This window comes from Aythya marila (genome assembly GCF_965140915.1).
Source record: "Aythya marila genome assembly, chromosome: 1".
NCBI classification, from domain to species: Eukaryota; Metazoa; Chordata; class Aves; order Anseriformes; family Anatidae; genus Aythya; species Aythya marila.
This window is the reverse complement of record NC_139042.1, coordinates 126,388,819-126,401,492: the sequence shown is the minus strand read 5'-3', so window position 1 is coordinate 126,401,492 and position 12,674 is coordinate 126,388,819. Positions and strand designations below refer to the sequence as shown.

The window sequence follows — 12,674 nt, the reverse complement described above, 5'->3', positions numbered from 1 at the left end:
ATCCAGCTGCCTGCAGCCCTCTGCCTGGAATGGGGCAGATTGTGAGGCAGGGGATTGTGATGCGCCTCTTGCCCCTGGGGACCTGCGGGCTGCCCTCCTCGGGCTGCTAAACAGGGCTTTTCTGCCTGGGGACAGGGCTAAAAACCTGGCAGCACTTCTGCTGGGAAGGACCTGTTGCAAGATAGGGGGAATTTTGCTTTTTTTTTTTTTTTTTTTGACACAGACAGTAAGTGAACGGTACGGCAGGAAGGGCAAGCAGTTCCCATGGCAACAGAGCTCAAGCCATCTGAGGTCAAAATATGACGGAGGCTGCCAGAAAAAATGAATTTTGCTGAGAGGATAAAACCCACGGCGCTGGGCTCCCAATCAGCTCTGCAAACGCCCCCCAGCCAGCCTGCATCACTCCCAGCTACAGCACTGCCCAGGGGCTCTCCCGGAGCCTGACCATCTACTTCAGCGCCTGTCCTGAATCCACCCGTAGCTATTTTTGTTTCTGGGTCACCCAGAATACATCCGCACAGCCAGTAGAGGCGGCTGGTAGCAGCGTGGGCTGGCGTGCGCAGTGCCAGGAGCAAGGGCAGCCCCACGCAGGCTGCACCAGCTCACCACAGCTTCCCAGGGAAGATTCAGCGTGCCAGACACCCCTCCTTCACCATCCTCAGCTGCCCAGGCCGACTCAGTAAAAAGCCAGCGTAGGCATGCCTAGAGACGATAAAACCACTTTGGCTTTTTCGTGTAGGCTTTTTCCTTTCTCTCTCTGCCTCTCTCTCTGTTTGGTGGCAGGGCAGGCTTTGCAGTCCCGTAAATCTTCCAGACAGGAAAGCAGCTGGAATTTGGCGAGACTCCCCACAGAATACTGGCGTGTAAAAAATGGATTTCTGTTGCCATCTGGTGGATACCTGCCGAGTGCTTGGAAATAAATAAATAAATAGATAGATAAATAAATAAATAAATAGATAGATAAATAGATAAATACCAAGATCCACCCCCACCCCGCCCCTACCATTCTTTGAGAGGTGCTTATTCCTCTCTGTTTACCCCACAGGCCCTTATTCTTGCCACATCAAAAATTTTTCATGTTAGTTTGTTGTTGGATTATTTCTTTATCTATTATTAAATCTCACGTTGTTAGATTTCTAGTTATACCTGCCATTTCAAGTCTTCTCCATAGTTCTCAATTCAACACTGGCAAATTTTCTTGACTACTCCACGTGCTGCAGTCAGGAGTCCCTCCTAACTTGTGAAGCTTGTGGTTTAGCTGGCCCTAAATTAGAAAGATTCGCTTCATCCCTGAGAGCTGCTGTCACCCACATGAGTCACCCACAGTGGGCCAGTTAATGAATGTGAAATTACCAACCCCATCTGCCTGCTGCAGAAATCACCAGAATTTATAGGACTGTGCCCCTGCTTACCAAGGAACTCAAAACCCACCAGCCACCCTCAGACTATTTGTCTGGCTCAGGGCTCCATCTCTGGCTTAGTGGCAGATGTCTCGCAGAGTGCAGGAATCTCACGTCAGATGGTTTGCTCACGTGTGCTCCTTTCGTGGGTGCTGTTGTGCTTTCTGGTTGAGCCTGGCTTAAATTGCAGAATAAAAGAGACAGAAAAAAAAAATAAAAATCACCCTCTTCTCATCTCCTTATGTTTTGGTATAGAGTAATTCCCTTCCCATTTAAGGATGGGACCAGATCCCAGAACCGTGCAGACAATTCAGAGGGAGGGCAGCCTGATGGCATTTGACAGTAGCTCTCCGTCAGTGTTTGCTCCCAGCTATGCTTAACCCCTTGCTCAAGCCCTGCCTTCGTGCCTCCCTTCCATGCCAGCCTTGCTCCTGCCTGTTCCTTGCGCCAGCTCAGCCACTTCTGCCTGTGTGAACGCCCAGCCTTGTGACCGTCTTGCCCGAACTCTAACAAGCTGGTTGACCACTCAGGCACAGAGTACCTGACGAATTTCCCATTCCAGTGTTCCCAAAGGCAGGGGTGACTCATGACATTTAGTTGCTCCCAGTGACCCAGCCCATGAAATCTGAGGAGCAGCCAGCCACTCTCCAGCTCTGCATGGATGCTGGTGCTCCAGCAGCGCTGGTTTCTGCCCCACGTGAGATTGACCACAGAAGTGCAGTGATCACTGGCCCCAGCTCACAGTTTATGTAGACCCCAGAGGAGTTCGGTCAGCAGAAGCTGCACTCTCAGCAATAAAGCAACAGCAGTGGGACTGTATGGGGATATCTGGCCATACATACTGTGACCCTCAGCGTGGCCTCTGGTAGGAGCACTGCAGTGCATCATTCCCATCTCCAGCAGGGATCAATTGGAAAAGTCCTGGTGTGGTTGAAAACATCCTTCACTTTAGGTAATTTATTTTTTACTCTCTATAACAGTACTGGCCTCCACTGGGAGGACAGAAGGCTGAGAGTTTGAGGGACTCATAACTAGCAGGGATTTTCTCATCCAGCTCTCTAGCACTACATCTTTCAGCTTCACAATCAGCCCAGTGCATGCACAATTGACCAAAGATCAGAGAGGGGCACTCAGCTTGAAGGACTCATTAGCTATCCTGAGCTAAATCCCTGATTCCACGGGCATCACCAACCTAGGCAGCCCAAGAGAAACCTGGCTGACCTACCAACCTACTGCTTTGCTCCGAAACAAAGCAACCTCATCCCACCACAGGGTGACAGCAGTGGGTCATACGAGTTTGAGAGACAGAGGAGTCCTTAGAAACTTCATAGACAAAGGATTTTTCCAATAGTATTGGTGATTTTGTACTACTTAGGCTGGGGTGGATATTCATTCACTCCAAGCTGTCTTGTGACAGAGGTTATTTGGGTAGATATCCACACTGGTAAAAGAAATGGTGACTGGGAGTGTTCCCCAGCAGTGAAATTGGAATTTATTTATTTATTTATTTATTTATTTATTTATTTATTTATTTATTTATTTATTTATGGCAGCCGACTAGCAATCTTCCAAACAGTTCTGGTCACAGTTTAGGAGTCAGCACACAGCAAGGACCATTCCCAGAGGGAAGTCTGCACACAGCCAGACTGTCACGGAAGGTAAGAGTGTAACAGGACGGCCACTTCTGGCCATACTGTTGGCCTCAGAACCAGAGAACAGTCTTGTTTAATTTACTACCACAGACACAGCCTTTCTCTCTGAGTGGGAACTGAGCCAATTCATAAACACTTTGATCACTTTTCATTCCTTCCAATTACTGCAGCATCTATGCATGGTACCAAAATCAAATGGGGCAGGGGACTAATGCAGTTTAGGTCCAAATTCTTCTTTCACTTGCAAGTCTCTACGTGTAATGCTTGATTGCAATGCATTATGATGACTTAACCAAGTTTATTCACTTTTATTTTTTTGGCTGCATTGCTTTTAGAAAATCAGAACTTCATAGTTTTCAGGATTCAGGTTACTGGCAACATTGTTTTATAGGTCAAGTGCATTGCTGTGGAGTGCATTACCATGGAGAACATGGATATGGGGTGACATGGACATGGACTCCTTAAGAAGAGAGAAATATCTTCTGGATATTAGCTATTCAAAAATCCTTTGAAATCCTTATATAGGCATTAGTAAATATCCTTTATTATTATTATTATTATTATTAATTTTATTCATCCTGTTTCTTCTCAAATGTTAGAGGCAAAAGTCTTCTGATTATGTAGAAGAAAGAAAGAACATGGTTACCCATTTATCCCAGTTGCTGTTTTTTTAGACACATGGGCATCTTATACTGACTATTTCTGTAAACTGCCAATTGCACAACATAAATAGCACCCTTGTCCAAAAACAAACAAACAAACAAACAAACAAAACACCTGGCAATTAGGAACACTATGATTAGGACAATGTCTGACAAATGGTAACCCCACATGAAGGAATATGTTGTGCTCTCAAGTGTGGACTGATAAGAAAATAGCTCAGAGAATAAGCTGAACTGAGTTCAAGTTAAATGGTTATTTTCATTTCCTGTTTCCACTCTACCACCTTAGGCTGAGTGGAAGAGTAGGGCAGCAGGTGCCAGTCCATGAAATGAAATATTAGTCAGCCCTTTCTCAACCACTGTGTCTTCACTTCAGATTCAGTCGTGTTTCAGTGTGACTCACACACCTTTGGGACATCATTCACTACAGTGTCTCCTGGGCATCAGTCACGTACCAGATAGCTCAGCATCCTCAGCCAGGATGTTCCATGTCACAACCTCTCAACAGCTCATGTGGACAGAACTGTATCAAATACCCCTTTCCTAAATGTATTTTCATTTCCTCAAGATACTCATGAGAGCTACACGTTCAGTTCTTTCTGGAAGCTACTTGGCTCAACCACTTCCTTCAGCAATGAATTCATCAGTGTAATTTCATGACGTGGAAAAGCATTACTGCATTTTCACTCCTCAGTTTCATTGAATGGTCACTTTGTTCTCATACTGTGATACAGGAAGAACAGAAGCTCTCAAGTTTACTTTTCCTGCTCTAGTAATTACTCTCCTTTACAAAAATCTCTCCTTTACAAAACAGCAACCTCAGTTTTTCTAACCTCTCTCAGAGAGTTTTTACATGCCTTAATTATTCAGGTCACCATTTCCCAAAACCTCACATTTAAGGTCAGACATGCATCCTCCACAGAGCATTCAGACAACATTGTCCACACCGGTGCTGAAATCTCATGGCTATGATTATACAGTTAATTTTAAACCTTGAAGGGGTAACATCATTCTAAACATTCCCCTTACCATTGCACTGTTGACGTTGAATTTCATTTTCTGGTGTGCTGTCTGCTCATCTTCCTTGTTTTAGGTCTGACTCAAGTCTTCCAGAATCCGCTCTCATGCCACTGTTCTGAATTATTTTGTCTTCTGCAGAGGTTGTTGCTTCACTGTTCACTTTTCCCTTCTCCTTCCACATGATTAATAGATGCACAAGAACACATGGTGGATCCTTAAAACATTTTTCTCTTTACCTTTTACCACGACAATGAATTGTTTAATTGTCCCTTGCTTGCTGCCTGTAGGACAGTCCTTGTTCAAAGACAATTCTCATCTTGCCCTGCAGCGCTTAAAATTTTTTAGGCTTTTTGCTCCCACAATCTAAGGAAGGCCATTTTGGAAAGTCCCTTCTCAGTGTTGGATTTGTCTTTCTGCAGTTCAACTTTGGCCATGCTATACCTATTTGTTCATAATCAGCAGTATCCTTCCCCTTGAAAGCTCTTTTTTCTACCTGTTGCTTACTGTCATATGTGTTTTTAGCCAGCCATCAGAATATTTCCAAGGCTTTGTTTTACTAGGCAAGATTTTTAAGCTCTACTAGCAGGATCATCTTCCCCAGGAAATCCTAGAAGCTGTTCTTCCTCCTGCTTCTGTTTGAAATAATTTTTGTTGAGAATGACTAATCAGAATTATTCACAATATTACGTATGAGATTTCATCTGTGATGGTGCAATATTACTTTTTCTTTTCCTCTTATAGAAAATTCTCTTGATTCTCTCCGATTTATTTTTTAGAAATTCATCTTATGTGACCCTGAATGCTCAAAAGTTCCTCTTTTCCTCCTGCCCCATTTCCAATGGGTGAGTTCCCATGGGGGGGAAAAAAAAAAAAAAAAGAAAAAAAAAAAAGCAATTCTTGGCACTAAATTTTACATATGTGACTCTTATGCGAGATCTCATTTCATCCAAATTTCAGAGGTCTTTCAGTATGCTTTTGTAAAACCCTGATCATTCTGTCCTTGTGCTATCAGCAAATTTCATCCAAATGTTCTTTTTATTTATGCCAAGTCCACGAAATCAAATATGAAACAAAAACTGACCTGTGTTAGTAATCCCTTTTCTCTATCAAGATGAACAGGATGGTGTAGCTTTGCAAGACAATAATATAAAAAGTCTCCTACACCCTCAGAATTGGAGTTGGATATGAAAAAGCAAAGTTTTTCTTAATTGTTCTCTGTAACCTCCCCTGATCCAACACATCCACTAATTCTTTCACAGACTTCCTGATTCTCACACACTGAAAGACTCTCATTTATACTTTTCATTCACTTCATTGTTTGCACTTCAACTCCCTATTCCAGCTTCCATCCTAATTATTACGTGCTGCAAATTCAAGCTTCTGTCTACTGTAAATTTTGAAGACTCTCTTGCGTGACTCCAGGTTTCTCAGAAATTATAACTTAAGTCACACAGGTATCCTGCTTTTCTTTTGATCCACAGAGATGCTTGTCATCCAAGACTATTATTATGCCTGATATTATATGTATGTGCAGCACTTCTAAGGATTTTAATCTTTTACTATTAACTCTGATGCCTAGTTCTCAGTCAGGATGCAACAGCACGAACTGCTCATTAGTGTGAGCTATTGCGATCAAACTTTGTATCCTGTCTGCATTTTCACACCGCCTGCTTTTGAAGTGGCAGACAGTTAGTCAGCCTCCCTGCGCTTCAGTGTTTGTGAAATGTAGGGGCTCTGTGAAAAGCAACTTGAGGTGGTCCCACATTCACTGCTTCACAGCAACCTCTGTCCACACATACAGGCAGACTGAGCTTTTCTAGCTGCCAGTCCTGGGATGTGAGACCACAGCTTTTCTTCCTTGGCACCACTGCCGAATATGAAGACCAAAAGTATCATACACAAAACGGGTTCCTTTAAGGACAGCTACTAACTGATCTTTTGGTTTGTTCATTCTAACTAACTTAAACTTATAATGCAATTCTGTTGTTTCAATACAGGCAGGAGCAGTATCCAGCATCCTCTCTCAGAGCTATTTTAATTCTGCAGGGCTAACAAGCAAGAAAAACAGTAAAAATTATTTCAGTCACTCAGGTCAGAAGATTAGTCAGAACACACCTAAGCAACTTAACTGCTGAGTAAGAAGGTACCTTTTTACATACAGCTTTTCAGAGGAAAATCACTTTGTCACTTTCCTATATATTCATTGAGTCCATAGTAACATAACATCTGTAACCATAGATCAGCGGGCTTTTGGGCCCAAGAATCTGCTATTCATTATCAGTTTGCGTAACTACTGAAATGTCTCATTTGCGAGTACTTTGTAAGTCTTAACTAAGTAGTGTCACTTAGTAAACCTTGTGATTCAGTAAAGTGCAATTATCATGGAGATATTTTCTCATGGAAATCTTGTTGGATGTTTCACACTGAAAGAAAAGCTGTATGAAATGAAAATGAATGTTGAATACATTCAGTCCATTCACTGGCATGCCTGCAACTTCTCTCTTCCTGAGAACGCTCCTCCAGCCCCAACCCAGCTGCTCTCTGGCCTTACGAGCACCCATGTTGCACGGGAGTCTGCGTTTAAGCATCACTCACTTGTCATGCTGACTCTATCTGATCTGACTTCACCCTCCAAGCTTTTCAGCTGGAGTTGAAGCTCCAGAACAAGATTCCCATTTGGACCACTTCTAAACCACAGGGAACCCATAGCAAGGGGTGCCCTTCAAATAGGGTGTTTGACCTCGGGCAGACAAGAATCTCCTGATGATGACCCTTGGGAATGAGCCCTGCCCTGGTACCCGCCTACAGCCACTACACCTGTCTGAAGGACGGAGGGAAAAGCTGGTTGCCCAGCTTTAAACCTTTGCTATAAAGAACAAGAGGCCACTTGCAGAGACCTAAAAGGTGGAGAGTTCCTACAGAAAACAGGAGACCAAATACAGCAGAAAGACTTTATTAGTGTCCTTGCAGAAGGAAAGAACAAACCACCCGCGGGTGAGCAACCCAGGCTGGGATTTTCCTGCTTTTGGAAGGGAGTTTCTGTGTTAAAAGCACGCCGCTGCGCTGGGGCTCCTGAGGGCTTCGGGAAGGGTTTGTGTGGTGCAGCTCCTGCGCGAAGGCAAGGGGACACCCACGGCAGGATAACTCGTGTGTGAACTGTGCTTTTGTGTGGCCCGAGGTGTGCCTGCCCATCCTTATGGGCTGCATTTACTCCTTTATTTAGTGTTTGGTGTTACAACAAGACACAGCGGGCGCCTGCGAGCCTCTGTGGCCACTGACAGCCTCCCCCCCCCCCGCCCTGACAGGGCAGCGCCTTCGCGCCCCGGCCCGGCCACCGTCCCGCCGTGACGTACGCGGGGGGGGGGGGGGGGGACAACCACCCTACGGCGCATGCGCGCGCCGCCTCCCGCAGGCCGGCCCCAAGTGCGAGGGCTGGACCGGAAGCTGCAGCCCGCGGACAGGAAGTGACCCCTCCGCCGCCCGCCCCTCTCTTGCAGGCGTCCGCGCGGCCCTTTGTGAGTCACCTGACTGGCAGCGCCAGCCGGCCAATAGCAGCTCCCGGAGGGGGGAACGAGCCAATCAGGGCCGAGCTGCGGGCCGGCCTGGCCCCGCCTACCATGGAGGGGGGGGGCCGCGCTGAGGAGCGAAGGAGCCGGCGGGCGGGCGGGCGCGCGAGGGGGGCGGGGCCGGGCACGCGCCGCGCGCGCGCCCCCGAGGCTCCCCGCAGCCCCTGGGGCGGCCGGGCCGGGCCCGGGGCCGCATCCGCAGCGCGCGGCCACGGGCGGGGCGGGGAGGGGAGGGGAGGGGAGGGGCGGGGCCGCGCGCTCTTAAGGTGGCGCCGCCGCCGAGGGGCGGGGGGAAGGAGCCTCGCCTCGCCGCTCGGCACGCGGTTGAAGCGCTTCGTTATGTTGGGTGTCGTTACGCGGCGGTGCTCAGGAAGGGCTGAGAAAGTCCTCAGAGATGTAATAAATGCGTCAGGACAGCTCTGCGTTGTGCTGGGCTGCTGAGGCGGGTGCTGGTTACCCGCGGAAGGAACGAACCCTCCGTCGTGTGCGAAGCCCGTGGCGTCTTGAAAAGCTGAGATATATTGGATGTAACGTAAAAATAAGTAAAATAAGCTGCGTGAGGACTGGTTGAGTCGTTTTTCGTGTCCCCATCTGCTGTCCCTGCTCTTGTAGTTGGCTTGCAGAGGCCCTGGGATGGGTCTTTCCGCTCTCAGAGTACCAGACGTGGCGATGGGATCACGATCCGTTATCCTCCACGTTCCTGCAGCACGTAGCTGCCTCTGGAAGCCCCTTTTTGTATTTAATAGCATTCTCATATTTATCTCCTTTCAAGTAGCAGAGTAAGTCAATCACATCAGATCGTTTTTGCCTATAAAAAACAGAGAATGTTTCATACATTAACTTGTGGGAGAAGACAGCAGACACAAAGAGTAAAAATAATTGGGGAATACACGTGGGGTACCTGGAACGTGTTGAGTCCAGCTGCAGTTTTCCAACGCTTTGCAGCTGGCTGCAGGTCAAGCAACGCGCAGAGCCCACGCTCTGGCTCCTCCCGGCATGGTGATGCTCCTGTCGTGCCTCTCAGCAGGGTGATGAGCCCGTGCACCACGTGGACACAAACCCTGGCAAGAAGGGCACTGGAGGACTTGTGGGAATAGCAGGGAGGAACAAAGACCACCTGCCCCAAAGAGAAATCCTAAGGGGAGGTAAAAAGCCATGGGAGTAGGAGCTGAGGTGCTTACCCAGAACTGGAGCAAGATGGGGGAACAACGAGAACAGGACAGGGCTCTGCCACGGCCTGCAGAGGTGAGGGTGAAGATGTGGATGTTGGCCCTTGGTAATAAGAGGGAACACTGTAATGGGATCTGTAATGAGAGAATAATACGGGTAAAGGGACAGGGAATCATCCTGGACAGAGAGAAGAGTAGGTAATAGCAAAGGGAGAAGAGCTCCCACCAGAGCTGCTGGCATAGAGGCAGAACAAAGGTTTGGTTTGGGAGAAGAGGGCACAAACTTCCTGACAGAGTGGACATCGAGTGTTAGTTCCTGGTACGTCCTGAAATGAAGGCACAGGAGTTTGGCACAGATTTTGACCTGTTGAAGGAATGTCTCTGGTAGATACAAGAAAAAAAACGAAGCCCTGCTAAAGTAGCAAGTCTTACAGCAGCTGCTGAGCCATCAGAACACTTTTCACATTACAGTTTACAGAAGAAAAAAATAAGAAAATTTGCTCAGAAAATAAACATATTTCCCTCCCAGTGTATTCCATGTCCTGAGCTCCATGTTTCGTAGCAGCATTACTGCTTGGAGGGGTGCAAATACAAAGCTAGCCATGGAAAGAAGAGATTGATTCAGAGACGGGGAGTCTTCCAGATGAGCGGTGGGGTGTTACAGGTTTGCGCATTTCAGGTTTCCACGCATCAGCGGCCGGCCTGCAGCACTGGCCTTAGATTCAGGGGGATCTCATGCAGCATCTCTCCCTTCTCCCATGCAGGTTTTGGCGTATTTCATCTTATTACCCCAGCCACCTCACCGGGCAGCCCCCTGTGATGTTCTGACATTACGGGCAGCCCGTGTGCCCAGCGCCAGCCTCGCAGCGTGCCCACGCGAGGCTCATCATTTGCAGCCAAGGGGGTGGAAGTGCGACAGCACGGCAGGCAATTGAGGGGGGATTTGTGTAGTGCTTTGGCCGGTTATAACGTGTTATGGGACTGCGGCGGAAACACACCCCGAGCTTTGGGGACGCTCCTGTGGACGGTTATGGAGGAACACACGAAGGCAGATGAGCGGGGACAGGGCTCAGAACCGGGCTGGGAGGGCTGAGGGGAGCGGGGCAGCGCCCGGCACGGCGCCCACACCGCGGATAGGGCCGCGCTGAGGCGGCGGCCGCCATTTGGGAGCGGGGCCGGGCAGCGGCGCCTCCTTAACCCGCGTGAGGCGGGGGCGGCCGCGGCCGGGGGGAGCCGGAGGAGGCGGAGCGGGGCCGGGGAGGAGCCGGGGCCTGCAGCGGAGCCGCCGCCAGCAGCAGCAGCCGCGGGAGCGGCGGGGCCTGGAGGGACTCAGCGCCGCCCGCCCGGGCGCCCCCTCCCCGTCCCCCATCCCCCGTCCCCCCCCTGCTCCGGCACCGGGGCCCGGGGAGCCCCCGGGGGCGCAGCCGAGGCCCGGCGGACGGCGGCGGAGGCGGGCGCTGAGCCCCGAGGGCCGCCGCGGCCTCCCGCGGTAGCCGGGGCCGGGGCCTGGGGGGAAGCCGGGGCCGGAGCTCAGGGCGCTGGGCTGGGCCGGGCAGGGCTGGGCCGGGCCGGGCCGGGCCGGGCTGGGGGGGACCCCCGCGGCCTGCCGGGGGTGGCGGGGATAGCCCCGAGCGGCCCCGCGCCCCCCCGGTGCCCGTCTGGGCGGTGAGGAGATTCCCCCCCCCAGGCACGGGAGGAGCCGGCCCGCAGGAGGCACCCCGGGTGCCCCAGGGAGGCAGCGGGCAAGGCAGAAATAAGCAGGAGCCCCGGCTGCGTGTGCAGTGGTTTTGGTTATTTATCCCTGCTCGGGAGGGAGAGCACGGGTAAATTTAGGTGCCTCCTCTTCCCTTTTCCAGCTGCTGCTGGCCGCTGGAGGTAAAGGTGATTTGCAGTACTGAGCTACCCGATCCCCCGCCGTCCCAAGGGAGATCCCGCCTTCCCTAACCCCAAGGGGGTTTTCTCCAAGTGTTCGCTGACCTCCCGGTTTCAGGGAGGGGAAAAGGCAGAGATCCCCGATAATACCCACAGCGTTGGCAAGAATTATTTCACAGAAAGTGGTCCCGCCACCCCCAAGGACAAGGTGCACCTACAGGAAAAAGAAGAGGGACTTCCAGGTAGGGAGGCCATTGGAGATCAATTTCCCCAATCTGACAGGCAGCAAGGAGAAGAAAAGGCAGTCTCCCGGGGGAACACCCCTTTGGTGTTCAGCTGCCAAAAGGGAGAGAGGATCTCCATCCAGGGATAAAACCAGCAGTTTTAGGGAGGTGACAGTCCCAGGCAGATTGTTATAATACTCAAGATTCTGATTTAATCTGCAACCCCCACGCCCTCGAAATATTTCTTGAAGAAGCTCTTGGAATAACTGACAGCAACATTCTGAGGATGGGTCTCAGAGAAGTGTGAAGAGCAGCACCCCAGAAACCAGCACTGAAGATAATCCACCTCCCTCCAGAAGAATCTTCCAGTCAGAGTGAGTGACCACATTATATCACCTCCCTATTCCTATCTGTCCTTCTCTTTTGCTTTTTATCTTTATTTTCCATGTCTCTTCTCTCACCATATCTTCTTTCCTTTTAATCTTTTTTTTTTTCCTCTCCTGTTGTTTCTGAACCTTTTCCAAACCTTCCTATGGCTGTTTTTCTCCATCTCTTGTCGTTTTGCAATCTTGTTGTACCCTATGTGTAATTGATCTGATGCCTTTCCTTGCTATTTAGTTTATTGGAGACCTTAACCCTAATTAATTGTAAGAAACCTTGCTGTCCTCTCTCTTCTATTTTATTGCACTGGTGCATTAATCCTAGGCTCAGCCTTCGTCATCTCTGGTGTGGAGTGAATTTCTTCCATTCAGGGGTCATTGAGAAGGATAATACTGCCCAAAAAGTATCGAGGAGATACAGACGGTGATTTGCAGTGCTAGTGCCCAAAGATGCCTCCATGGGGCTGGAGTGGCAGTTGTTCTCCTTGCGTGCCCTCCTGTGCAAATAACGGTGGTGATAAAATCACCGTGGGATGCAGACCTTCCTGTGCTTGGGATCTGAACGTGCAGGTCCCGCGTGTCCTGCTGTACCTCGGGGCTGTGGGGTGGACGCTGGTGTGAGTGCCCTTGGGAGTGGGATCTGTTGTGCTCGGGGGCCTAGGAATGAAAAATCACGGTAGTGCTAGTGGGACCTGCTCTGAAAGTCAGAAGAAGCCATTCTGCTGCTGC

The 12,674-nt window shown here is 49.7% G+C and overlaps 1 protein-coding gene across 2 annotated transcripts in view; it reads left to right on the top strand.

The window, feature by feature from the left end:
* The first annotated feature begins 10,762 nt into the window (after positions 1–10,762).
* The window catches only part of FOXJ2 (forkhead box J2), a 32,240-nt gene continuing 30,328 nt past the window's right edge, over positions 10,763–12,674 (top strand). For both annotated transcript variants that reach the window (XM_082774720.1, XM_082774719.1), the window contains exon 1: positions 10,763–11,939. The gene's annotated coding sequence lies outside the window, so the exon portion shown is untranslated. The remainder of the gene's footprint in view (positions 11,940–12,674) is intronic.